General features: G+C 40.9%; 1 long non-coding RNA gene across 1 annotated transcript; it reads right to left on the bottom strand.

Annotated features, from left to right (window-relative positions):
- Positions 1-5,176: 5,176 nt before the first annotated feature.
- Positions 5,177-10,750, bottom strand: LOC121919493. The gene is made up of 3 exons (XR_006101488.1): positions 10,657-10,750; positions 10,141-10,271; positions 5,177-5,330 (listed from the first exon to the last, which is right to left on the bottom strand). It is a non-coding gene; the product is annotated as an uncharacterized LOC121919493 (long non-coding RNA).
- Positions 10,751-11,501: the final 751 nt, after the last annotated feature.

Here is an 11,501-nt window from a genome sequence, read left to right as displayed (position 1 = left end):
AAACTGACGAGTTGAAGGGTTGGGACAGGATAGACAAATTCCTGAAAAAGTATTGGAATTTGGAAGACTAATTGTATGCGAAGTAAACATTGAAAAGATCTTTAAGGAAGAGTAACTAAAACAAAATATGTAAATGTATACGATTATTATGGGATGGATCAACACCCTATGTTTAAAATCTATTATACTGGAGAAATAAGCAAGGATGGATGAAGTATATCAAAATCTGTGTAATTTCAAAAGAACTGAGATATAAGAAGATGTTTTATTATTTGTATTTGTGTTGTTTTGTCTTGTCCTGTTTTGTTTCGATCTGTTCTATTTTGTTTATTTTTTTCTTTTTTCTTTGCAATTGGAGTATGATCCTTTGTATGTATTGACTATCATTTTCTTTCTTAAATCAATAAAATTTAAAAAAGAAAAAAAAGAAGAAAAATTAGAAATCTTTTGAGTTCCAGGACTGGAGCAGCCTGGCAGTAAGGGTTATTTCCTAGTTTATACAGAATATACATCTCTTAAGGAAAATACCTATAGGAAGGCTTCAGTTGTAGACCTTGAAGCACAAGCAGACTGGTAGAACAAGAGGGGAAGACACTCTTTCAGGTACTTCAGTCCCAAACCATGTAGGGCACTAAAAGGTAAGCACTAGGATTTTGAATTTGCCAGATGGGGGCAAATGTGTTGAGAGATTGCGATATTTGTTGTTGTAGGTCTCAAGGAGGAATTTAAATATTCCAACAATGTTTCTGTTGTCCCTGACTATTTTCTAGCCTGAGTGGATTTCATTTTAATTCTGAGACATATCAGAATAAATAGTCTCCTCCAATTCTAAGATTAAAATTTTAAGAGTAATAGTGCTACTATAACATGTCTCAGTGCTACCGTGCTATATAGTGTTATAGATAGTGCTTTGTATCAGTGAGATGGCAATGCAACCCTGACACTAGAGGCTCATTTCCACTTGTTTTAAAATTGGTTTGTGATTTGCATTGACATAGGATCACGGATTTGATTCAGGATGATCCGTAATTCCCACTATGGAAGCAAAATATGTCCTTATTCCATGTCATTCCCACTAGTGGGAATGAGCCCGTGCTTCAAAATGGAGAACACTTTTGGACGGAAGGCTGAAAAGCAGCACTGTGTCTTGGAAAGGAGGACCTGTAGTCACCCAATGTGGAAGCTACTAAGCCCCTGACTGTAGATGGGTGGAAGATGGCCTCCCTTGCATCCCTACACCACTCCCAGGGGCCCTCCCTCCCACCACAAGCTCCGCATCTGAGACCACCGCAGCCAGACTTACTGTTGCACCTCCTCAGGTGAGCCGGACCTGATGGAGGGAAACTACAGAGGCCCAATGGCAGGACAGAGGAAAGACTCAAGCACCTTGGATGGCGAACGGTGGTGCATCATGTTTTGGAGGGCTTCAAATGCCTGACGCATTACCCTCCGACCAGAGACCAGGTACCTGGCACCCTTTGCCCCTTGGTGAGGTGGGAAGGTGGACGGCTCCACCTGAGCTGGATGGACAACTGCACTTTGGCTGCCCCTCCTCCTCCTCAGAGCACCGGGGATGTTACTGGGGCTTGGGCAGTCACAGCGTCCTCAGACGCTGAGCCCAAAATGGGTAGGATGGCCCCTGGGAATGGCATGGGGATGTGAGGGAGGCTATCTTCCACCCATTTGCAGTCAGGGGCTTTTTGTCTCCCCTGAACTGCAAAATATCCCTTTGGTTTTTGGACCACCCTGGGAGAATCATGCTTTGGCTGCCCCTCCTCAGAGCGCCTCACCATGGAGGTCGCCAGGGCTCTGCCTGCCACCATGACTGTCTGTGAATCAGATCCATCATTCCCACTTGTGGAACACTCATCCCAATCACTTCTTTTCTAAAGAACTGCCAAAAAAACTAGTGTTAGAAAAGAGCAATTTATTTCCATTTATCACACTTCCAAGCAAATCTGAATGATTGCAGTCGTATCTAAAACTATTTCCAATAGAAATGAGGCACATATAAAGTTATCAACAAATCACTTCAAATCATAGTGGGAATGAGCCCTAAGAATTTTTTTTTTTTTTTTAAGAGGGAGTAAATTTGCTATTCAAAACACAGGATTTTCTAAGCAAATCACTCCCTTAGGTTTTTTTTTAATGCTTTGGAAGAGCAATTATGTACATTTAAGATTAATCCTCTGTCATCCTTGCTTTTGTTCAACTGCTTTTAAAATGTCCCAGTTTGTCTCTACACTTCGTACTTTCCCCTCTTTGTCCTTAGCTTGCTTCAGCTGCTGCAAACAGGCTGAAAGTGGAAAAGTAGTTTGCATTCCATTAACTCAGCAGGGGGAAGAGGAGAGGTGTGGACAGAATCCTGCCCTTCCCATTAAGCTCAGGCAAAAGAAAACTGATGCAGCCCCTCCTAGTTTGTGTGTTCTTCCACATTAATAGAGTTTGCCACCTTTTGCCATACAGATGTTGCTTAGAGACATATATCCTGTTTTCATCTGTGAAATGTTGGATTATATGGAGTTATATTGCAAAAACCCATGCTGTTTTAGAGGAGGGGTGAAGACCCCATCATCATTTCAAGCCCAGAGTGATAAGACAGTAGCTAACCAAACCAGCTGAAATTCTGATAGCCAGATTTTGCATTAAGACATTTTCAAGGCCAGCCCCATATACAGTGGTCCCTTCTTTTACGTGGGGGATCCATTCCTGACCCCTCCCCCTGCATAAAAGAAATTGCGCATATGCTTGAGTCCCATTAGAAGCAATGGGGCTCATGCTTGCGACAGCACACACACGCTACAGGCGAATATGCCATTGTTCCTTCCAGCATGCGGCACTGCTTTTTCCGGCGCTGCTTTCAGCATATGATGCGGGTGCACTGTATATTACTATAGTAATCCAGTGTGGAAATTACCAGAGAATGAACCTCCAGAGCATGGCCATCCATCACTGTCCAAAAATTAATAACATAAAATAAGGACCTCCATGACTTGAGCCTTCAGTAACAATGCTAGGTCATGGCCATCCACCAAACTCCATACTGAGTTATCAGGGAAACTACAAACCATTCAGAACACTGAAGTTGAGCACAGACAAGCTGGAAATGTCTGTCTAGCATTTCCCAACTTCATTACCAGAAAGAGTGTTGGATGACAGCTCTGGAGTCCAGAGTTCAAATGCCCACTCAGCCATGGACACTCATTGGGTGACCTTGAGCAAGTCATACTCTCTCAACCTCAGAGGAAGGCAAAGGCAAATCTCCTCTCAATAAATCTTGCCAAGAAAACTCTGTTATAGGTTCACCATAAGTCATTTGAAGGCACACAACAAACAACAGGTACATTACCAGATATTTGAAAAGTATTAGGTTTGTTTGGGTTTTTTAACTTGGGTATCTCATCAGGAATCTTACCTCAGAGATACCCCTCACATTTTCTCCCCTTTTTAAATCTCAGGAAACTTAGTGGTAGTACCTATGCCTACTTGTATTTTCCCACCTTTGTTTACTCCCTCCAGATTCTTAACAGCAGTGCCTCAAAGAGCCATCTCATCTTTCCTAAATGAATTTTAATCAGTGCTTCCTTGCTTCTTACTCTCTTTCTGCACTGCTTTTTCTTCAACTTTTATCAGCAAGACCTCAAGGACTCCTATCTCATCCCCCCCTTTTTTTCATGATTGTTAGCAGTAGTGCCTTAGACTTCTATAGTTTTCCTGACTTTTCTTCCTACCTCAGGAAACTTAGTGGCAGAGTTTCAGAATCAGATAGCCTCCCCCCCCCCATTTTCTAACCCCCTTTTAAATTATTTTCTGATGAGTATGGTAACCCCCCCTTTGTTTGTTTGTTTGTTTGTGTCCAAGAATTATTATTATTATTATTATTATTATTATTATTATTATTATTATTATTATTTCTATACTGCTTTTCCGCAGTGATCAAAGCGGTGTACATAGTAAAATTATTAAAACAACATAAAATTAAAACCACATTACATTAATTACAATATACAATTAATTGTAAGCCTGAGGGCAGGGAACCGTCTAACTAAAAAGATTGCATGTACAGCGCTGTGTAAATTTACAGCGCTTCATAAATAAAGGTTAATAATAATAATAATAATAAAAATCCAATTCATAGGTGTATGTAGTGAGACGGAGAAAGGGATCGAACATAACTTCAGTGTACATGGGGGAATGCTTGGTTAAAGAGAAAGGTTTTAAGTCTCTTTTTAAACAGTTCAAGGGAGGTAATGAGACGGAGCTCCTCGGGAAGACTATTCCAATGCTTGGGGCAATTACTGAAAAGGCCCTCTGAGAAGTAGTAACATATCTCGAAGTAGGGACTTCGAGCAAGTTCTTCCCGGTTGTTCTGAGAGTGCAGGGCGGATTATATGGGGAGATGCGGTCCTTCAAGTAACTCGGGCCCAAGCCATGTAGGGCTTTATAGGTAATTACCAACACCTTGTATTTTGCTTGGAAATAGGCAGCCAGTGAAGATCTTTTAAGATTGGTGTTATGTGGTCAAACCTGGAACGACCGGTGACCAATCTGGTGGCCATGTTTTGTACTAATTGAAGCTTCCGAGTTTGGTACAAGGGTTGCCCCATGTAGAGCGCATTACAGAAATCCAAAGAGAGGTTACCAGAGCATGTACCACCGTTTCAAGGTCCCTTTGGCTCAGGTAGGGTCACAGTTGGCGTATCAAATGAAGTTGATAACAAGTGCTTCTGACCGTCGCATCAACTTGGGATAACAATTGCAGGGACGAGTCCAGAAGCACTCCCAAACTGCGAATTGAGTCCTTCAGGGGAAGTGTGACCCCCTTCAGGACAGGTGGACAAATTTCCTTCCCCGGGCCTGGGGAACCTATCACTAGTACTTCCGTTTTCTCTGGATTCAAGCTGAGTTTGTTTTTCCTCATCCAGCCCATTACTGACTCTAAGCAGGCATTTGGAATTGTAACTTGAAACTGGCTGCCAAAAACTGGGTAACAACCAAAGATTCTCTGTCAAATTTTGAAAGATCCACTATGATATCCCAATAAATAATTGCAGTCTCCTCTTTTTGAAATTTAATTTTAAAAAAAGAAAAGAAAAAGAAAAACTTGAAACAGGGGCATTGCTACTTGGATAGCAACAAAAACACCTTGTCTAACTTTGGAATTTTGACCCTGATCTTCTGAAGAGTTATGACAGGACTTCTCTTTTTGCTGTGAGAGCCCCCACTTTGGAATTCTGAGTTCACAATTGGCACTGCAACTTGACTGATGACCAAAAATATTCTCCCAGATGTTGAGGCATCAAGCACAATGTTCTAACGAATTATGGCTGCTGCAAGCAAACAGACACACATTGTATTTTATTATTAAACATAATAAATTTATTATACATAATATTATAAGAGTTGATTAGCTAGCTTCCAGTGATACAGACTTATATCAATTGATTCAGACCTAAGTCACTTCAATCACTCAACTTGGAGGTGACTCACCAATAAATTACACAGTGACTCGACTTGACTCGCAACTTGTATATTTTTGGTGACCAACTTGCTGGCTTAACTTGATCCAGAAACATTAGCAAATGGGAAACAGTTTTCCTCCTTTGAGCAATGAGTCCATGTCACTGCTTTTTGCCTACCAGTCACATGGTGGAAGCAGTATAAGAAGCCCCAACTTTCGGTAGACCCTTACCTCAAGTCCATAGCCTAACACTTTTGCTGTTCCCCTTGAGAAATATACCCCATGCTATGGGGATGAGTCTTGCCTGCTGGTCCTGGAGAAAGCTTTAGAAAACTCCTCCAGTGTGCACCAGGAACAGGCTGCTGAGTAGACCTCATCCCTTTCCTAAATAATAAACCCGGCCACACACCGAATACGACTACTTCTTTGAATACGCCATATCCAATCACATGTTGTCGATTTTAATTGTGTTATTTTAATATGTAATTTGTTTAATTGTTGTTTTAGGGGAGGGGGGAGTTTGGATAATGGGTTTATGTATGAAGTTTTTTATCTGTAAGCCTTTGTCTTTGACAGAAGGGCGGGATATAAATAAAGTATTATTATTATTATTATTATTATTATTATTATTATTAACCCCTGCTTCAGGCCCAGAACCTGGGCCATATATCTTAAAGGGGAACAGCAAATATGTTATCCCAGTTGGTTCCCAAACTTTGGTCCTCCAGCTGTTTTGGACTTCAGCTCTCAGAAGCCCCAGCCATCTTTGCCTACAGTTAGGAATTCTGGAAGCTGATATGGCCTACAGTTAGGAATTCTGGTTCACCAAAGTCTGGGAATCTTGTGTTAGGGAAAGGACTTAAGGTGAAAGGATCCTTTTAAAGCTTTTCAAATGCTTCAGAAGGCTCCTCTGATGTGCTACGGAAAGAAACTGCTAAGCAGACCTCAACCCCCATCTTAAGCCCATTGCCTAATGTAGGGATAGGCAACCTTTTTGAGCCGGGGGCCGGGTTGCTGTCCCCCAGACAACGGGGGTGGGGGTGGGGAGCCAAAAAATAAATAAATGAATAAATAAATAATATAGGACAACATTTTCAAATGTAGGCCACATTTTTTAAAAAATGGAGGACATGCAAAAAAATTTGATGATTTTTTTAAAAAATGTTTATATAAATGCCTGTTTCTTAGGTATGATCAAAATGGAGGACATTTGGGCATTATTCCTAGACAGATGACAGAAAGGTTCACATGGCTATGCATATTGAACATGTCAAGGTGGTCTCACAAGAAGTGATTTGCCTTCGGGTTCAACTGTACTTCTCAGAAGTGTGTACTAGGTCAAGGGACTGTGGTTTTTCTTCACTGCGCATGAGTTTGTAAAAATCACAGCAATTTACATTGGTTGTGCCTCAGAGGCTTGCTGCTATCACTATCATCATCATCACTATAATTGTCCAAGAAAGGCAGATTGTTAGCATTCAAAGCACCATAAATACACAGAAAATGCACATGCATATATTTAATAATAAAAAATAATGGGGGGGGGGGACCAAGGCAGGGATGTATATATTTAATAATAAAATTAATGTAATAAAATAAAAAGCAATAATAAAAATTAATGAAATAAAATAAAAAGCAATAATGAAAATAATGAAATAAAATAAAAAGCAATAATAAAAATTAATGAAATAAAATAAAAAAGCAATAATAAAAATAATGAAGTAAAATAAAAAAGCAATAATAAAAATTAATGAAATAAAACAAAAATATTTTTATAAATTAATTTTAAAAAACCCCAAGGCAGACCTGAAATGACTCACCTTTCCTCCTCCTCCTCCACCACGCAAAGGCTCCTTGGGAAGCCCTGTGCGCGGGTGCGGAAATGGGGCCTGTGTGCGCGCGCACGCACGTGCAAGGAAAGAGGAACCAGTCCCCTTTGGCCAGCTGGCCAATGGCTGGCTGGCCAAAGGGGACAAGCTCCTCTGTCCTAGCCCCGTGCACGGGCGGGAAAGCCCCGCTACGGGCGGCAGCAGTGGCGGTGGCAGTGATGGGGAGGAGGAGGAGGAAGGCAGCGCTGGGGAGGAGGAGGAGGGCAGCACTGGGGAGAAGGAGGAGGGCAGCGCTGGGGAGGGGGAGGAGGGCAGCGCTGCCCAGGAAGAGGAGGAGGAGGAGGTGGGTTGGCGGCCAGCCACCCACATTAGCCTAAGCGGCAGCGGCCTTGACAACAGCAGCGGCGGCAGGACTGGGCTGGGGACGATCCTGACGCCTCGCTGGGCCGGATCCAGCCCATGGGCCGGGGGTTGCCGACCCCTGGCCTAATGTGTTTGCTGTTAATCCCCCTCCACTGATTATGAGACAAAGGAGGATCGACCTAATAGTGAAAGCATATACAATCAAAAAAGGCTCAAATTTGAACAACAACCCTGAAGTTTCTGTAAATTTTATTGTAAATTTTATTGTAAATTTTATTGTAAATTTTATTGTAAATTTTATTGTAAACGCATGTTGTTTTCTATGCCTAATAAAGGTTGAGTGACTGACTGACTGATATACAATCAAATAAAATAAACCTAAAAATCTATATCTCTCAGTTACACAGTTAAAAATAAAAATAAAACAGTCCACCAGAATCTGGCTCACAGTTTTTTTCTCTTTCAAAAATATCAACTGGGATGGGACATTTCTATGCCAAGTCTTCAGTCTGGAGAAGAAAAAAATTGCAGCCAAGCCTGCAACCCCTTGAAATTGAGAGAGAGCAGTTATTATAATGGAGAGCCTGGCATTACTTCAACGACTGCATGGCTGCTCAAAAGACGATGTGGCTGTGAGATTAAAGTTTTCCTGCCAGTTTTCACTCTTTTCAAATATGGTAAAATCATGGTAAAACGTTTGACTGGGGTACATTTTATTTTTAAATACACACACACACACACACACACACACACACACACACATTTTTATTCTGAGTGAGAGAGAGGGTGGTGCTTTTTTAAAGCAGAAGTGTGTTTTTGGGGTGAGGGACAGAGGTTGGAAGCTTTGGTTTAATATGACATCTGAAATCACTTTTCCTGATTTTCAGACTGTACCCTTTCCAAAAGAAAGGAAGCTCTGTATGGGTTCTTCCCTGAAGATAGCGAATAGAGGTCTAAATATATCCAATCAGAGGGTTCCAGAATTGGCTTCTCAACATCAGAGATGTACAACAATATTGGGATTACTACTGCTCCATTAGCAGCCGGAGCAGGAGGAAGGGAAAGTTCTCCTTGTATTCCTAAGAAGCCCTCACTCTTTTGCTAAGCTCTTTGCTGCTGAAGGCCCAAGCAGTAGCAGAAAAGGAATTCCTTGCTACGCAGTCTGATTGCTGTCAGAAGGCCAGGAAAAGAAAAATGTGTGCGTAGGGAGGAGGAAGGAGGAATCAGCTGCCCAAATAAACCCATGAAGAATCAAGAACAAATGTGAGGCAGACAGAAGAGGGGAGAGTAGTGGGAGCCACATGTGGTTCTTGGGGGCCCATTTATCAGCTCCTGAAGCCCTCAGACCCCACAAAAATTCCAAAGAAAAAATGGGGGGGGGGGAGTTGGTTCAAAATGGACAAAACCAACTTAAAATAACTCCCATGGTCCCAGCACTCTCACAATGTTTTAACCTTTCCCACCAAAATGGCCAAAAACCATCCAAAAGTGAAACAGTGGTGTTTATCGCATGCACTTTTCAGCCCAATCTGGGCACGGGATGGGATCAGGCTAGAATGGGGGGAAACAGATTTTACCCTACACTAAATTGCTACTGCGCTGCCACCTGACCATCACCATTGTACATTCTTTGCAGATGATCTGAGGGTGAAAAATCCCCCCTTCCTCATTGCAGTTGCCCATCCCTGCAGTAGAGGGACAGGCAAAAACTTCAAAATTAATATATTAAAGAACATTTGATCTGAACAAGTGCAGTTTCTGCAAATAAAAAAATTGCACAAATATTCCCCACATGCTTTGCATGAATGTCCCAAAAGATTTTGGGGCTTCTCATGAATATTTTGAGTGTGTGAAAATTTGGTGGTTTTTTCCCCAAAAAATATTTCAGAAATAATCTTTTGTGCTTTCTGCAAAAATAAAATGTTCTTTTGTAGTATTGATGTTCTAAAGGCCCTCAAATGTTGCCAAGTGTTTTGCAAACAAGTCCACAAATTCATTTTAAAAGGCAAATAAATAAATAACTTCCAAAAATATTCATATTATCACCCAGTGTGGAGTAAAGTTCTGAAATTCTTCATTTTTGTTTGCAGCAATGAAACTAGCAAACACTTACATCCCTAGTGCATTTTGATATGCCTTTCCCTATCATGCATTTTCCATATTGACTGAACATTATCTGTGTATGTTTTTCAAATGTATGCATTTGCAGTTGTGCATTGTTTAAAGGTGAATGTGGTTCTATGTGTCTTTTTCCGTTTCTAAAAAACACTTCAAACATTATGAATGTATGGAAGCAATGGTTTCCCATAGGAAACTTTTTCCATATGTGTCTCAGGCAGAAGTGACATAGGCCATGGATAAGGCACTTAACAGAGAAAATATTTCACACACTCTTGTTTATGTTTAAACATTCTTATCACATGTAACAATCCTTTCTGATGTACTCTTTACATACCAGCAACTGGTAGCCTGAATGATTGTACTCACACAACATATGAATAGGTCAGCAGATATAGATGTCAGCATTCACACATGGCAGGATGGACATGGAATGTTTCCATGGGAGGGCATCACATCTGTTTCTGTCTATGACTGCATCTTAAGAAATGCTTGCATGTCTAATGAATTAATGAAAACACATATTCAGTTTTCATAATATTTCTCATTCAGGCATGCAGTTCCTTGGAAGTATCATAATTGCTTAACTCTTTTTGTGAAGAAAGGCTATATTTACCTCCTAATGATCAATCACAAAAGAATGGCAAGCAAATACATAACTTTCAGGATAAGGCAAATTTGTGCTGACATAAACAAACTTTTTTGTCTATTTAAGAGAACTCTGTTTCTAATGACATACTAACTGTTTTACTTAGTTGTTCCCTAATGAATCATAAGATGGCTTCATTTATGATGATGATCTACTTTGAAAAAAAGGGGGGGAATTCACTGAATCCTTTTCTTGTACCAATGTTTCTCTTCTTTTGCCTTCTCTTCTCTTCTTACCTTCCTTCCTTCTTTTGTGAGAAGAGAGATGAAAACAACTTGTTGAGACCTATTTTTCAGTATCATGAGCTCAAAGTACATATAGGTATAGTTCTACAGGTATCTTTCAGCCATTCAAAACAGGTCTCCAGTTGCTGCTGCTCTGCTTCAAGCAGGCAGGCAAGCAATTTTTCAGTTCCTTGCTTTGTCTATAGAGGAGGAGCCTTGGCTTGGGGTCCCTGGGTACAAAGGGTGATTTCTGCTAGCACGTTTTGCAAGTGTTAGTTATAGCAGATGCTGGATGCAGAGACTGTGTGTTCAGTCTAAGGGAAAGTTCATCCACAGAAACTGGGAGCTTGGAGTGCCATTTCAGTTTATTTAGTTTTCCTTTCCCTTCTGCAGACTATTAACATTTTAAAGCAAAGACAGCATGTAAGAACACAGACATTTATTCTGCCAACACAGCTACTATGTACTGTCCCTGGGGTTGGTCTGGCAAGCGGGGGGGGGGGGGACTCCAGTCTGTCTGTAAATTAAGTGATAAGATTCCCATGGCCATGATGTTTTGCCTGGCCTTTCATTTCCTGTCTGTCCTGCTGACATAGTGATCTCACAGGGAAAAAATATAGTTATCTATAGTTTTCAACTCAACCCCATTCTCTACCTCCTTTCATCTCAACAGAATCCAAAGAGCAATTTAACACAAGAGGAGACTGATGCCAGTTTTCCTGCCACTGTAAATGATGGATTTCAGATATAATTCTTATACAGTCTTGAATTCATACTATCATTCTTGTATTAATTATTGCAGGTAACACATAGTAGTGGGATTGATTTTCTTCTTCCTCAGCAGTATACTGTTCCAG

The sequence above is a fragment of the Sceloporus undulatus genome, chromosome 1 (genome assembly GCF_019175285.1).
Source record: "Sceloporus undulatus isolate JIND9_A2432 ecotype Alabama chromosome 1, SceUnd_v1.1, whole genome shotgun sequence".
Taxonomy (NCBI): domain Eukaryota; kingdom Metazoa; phylum Chordata; class Lepidosauria; order Squamata; family Phrynosomatidae; genus Sceloporus; species Sceloporus undulatus.
This window is presented reverse-complemented; position numbering and strand designations above follow the sequence as displayed.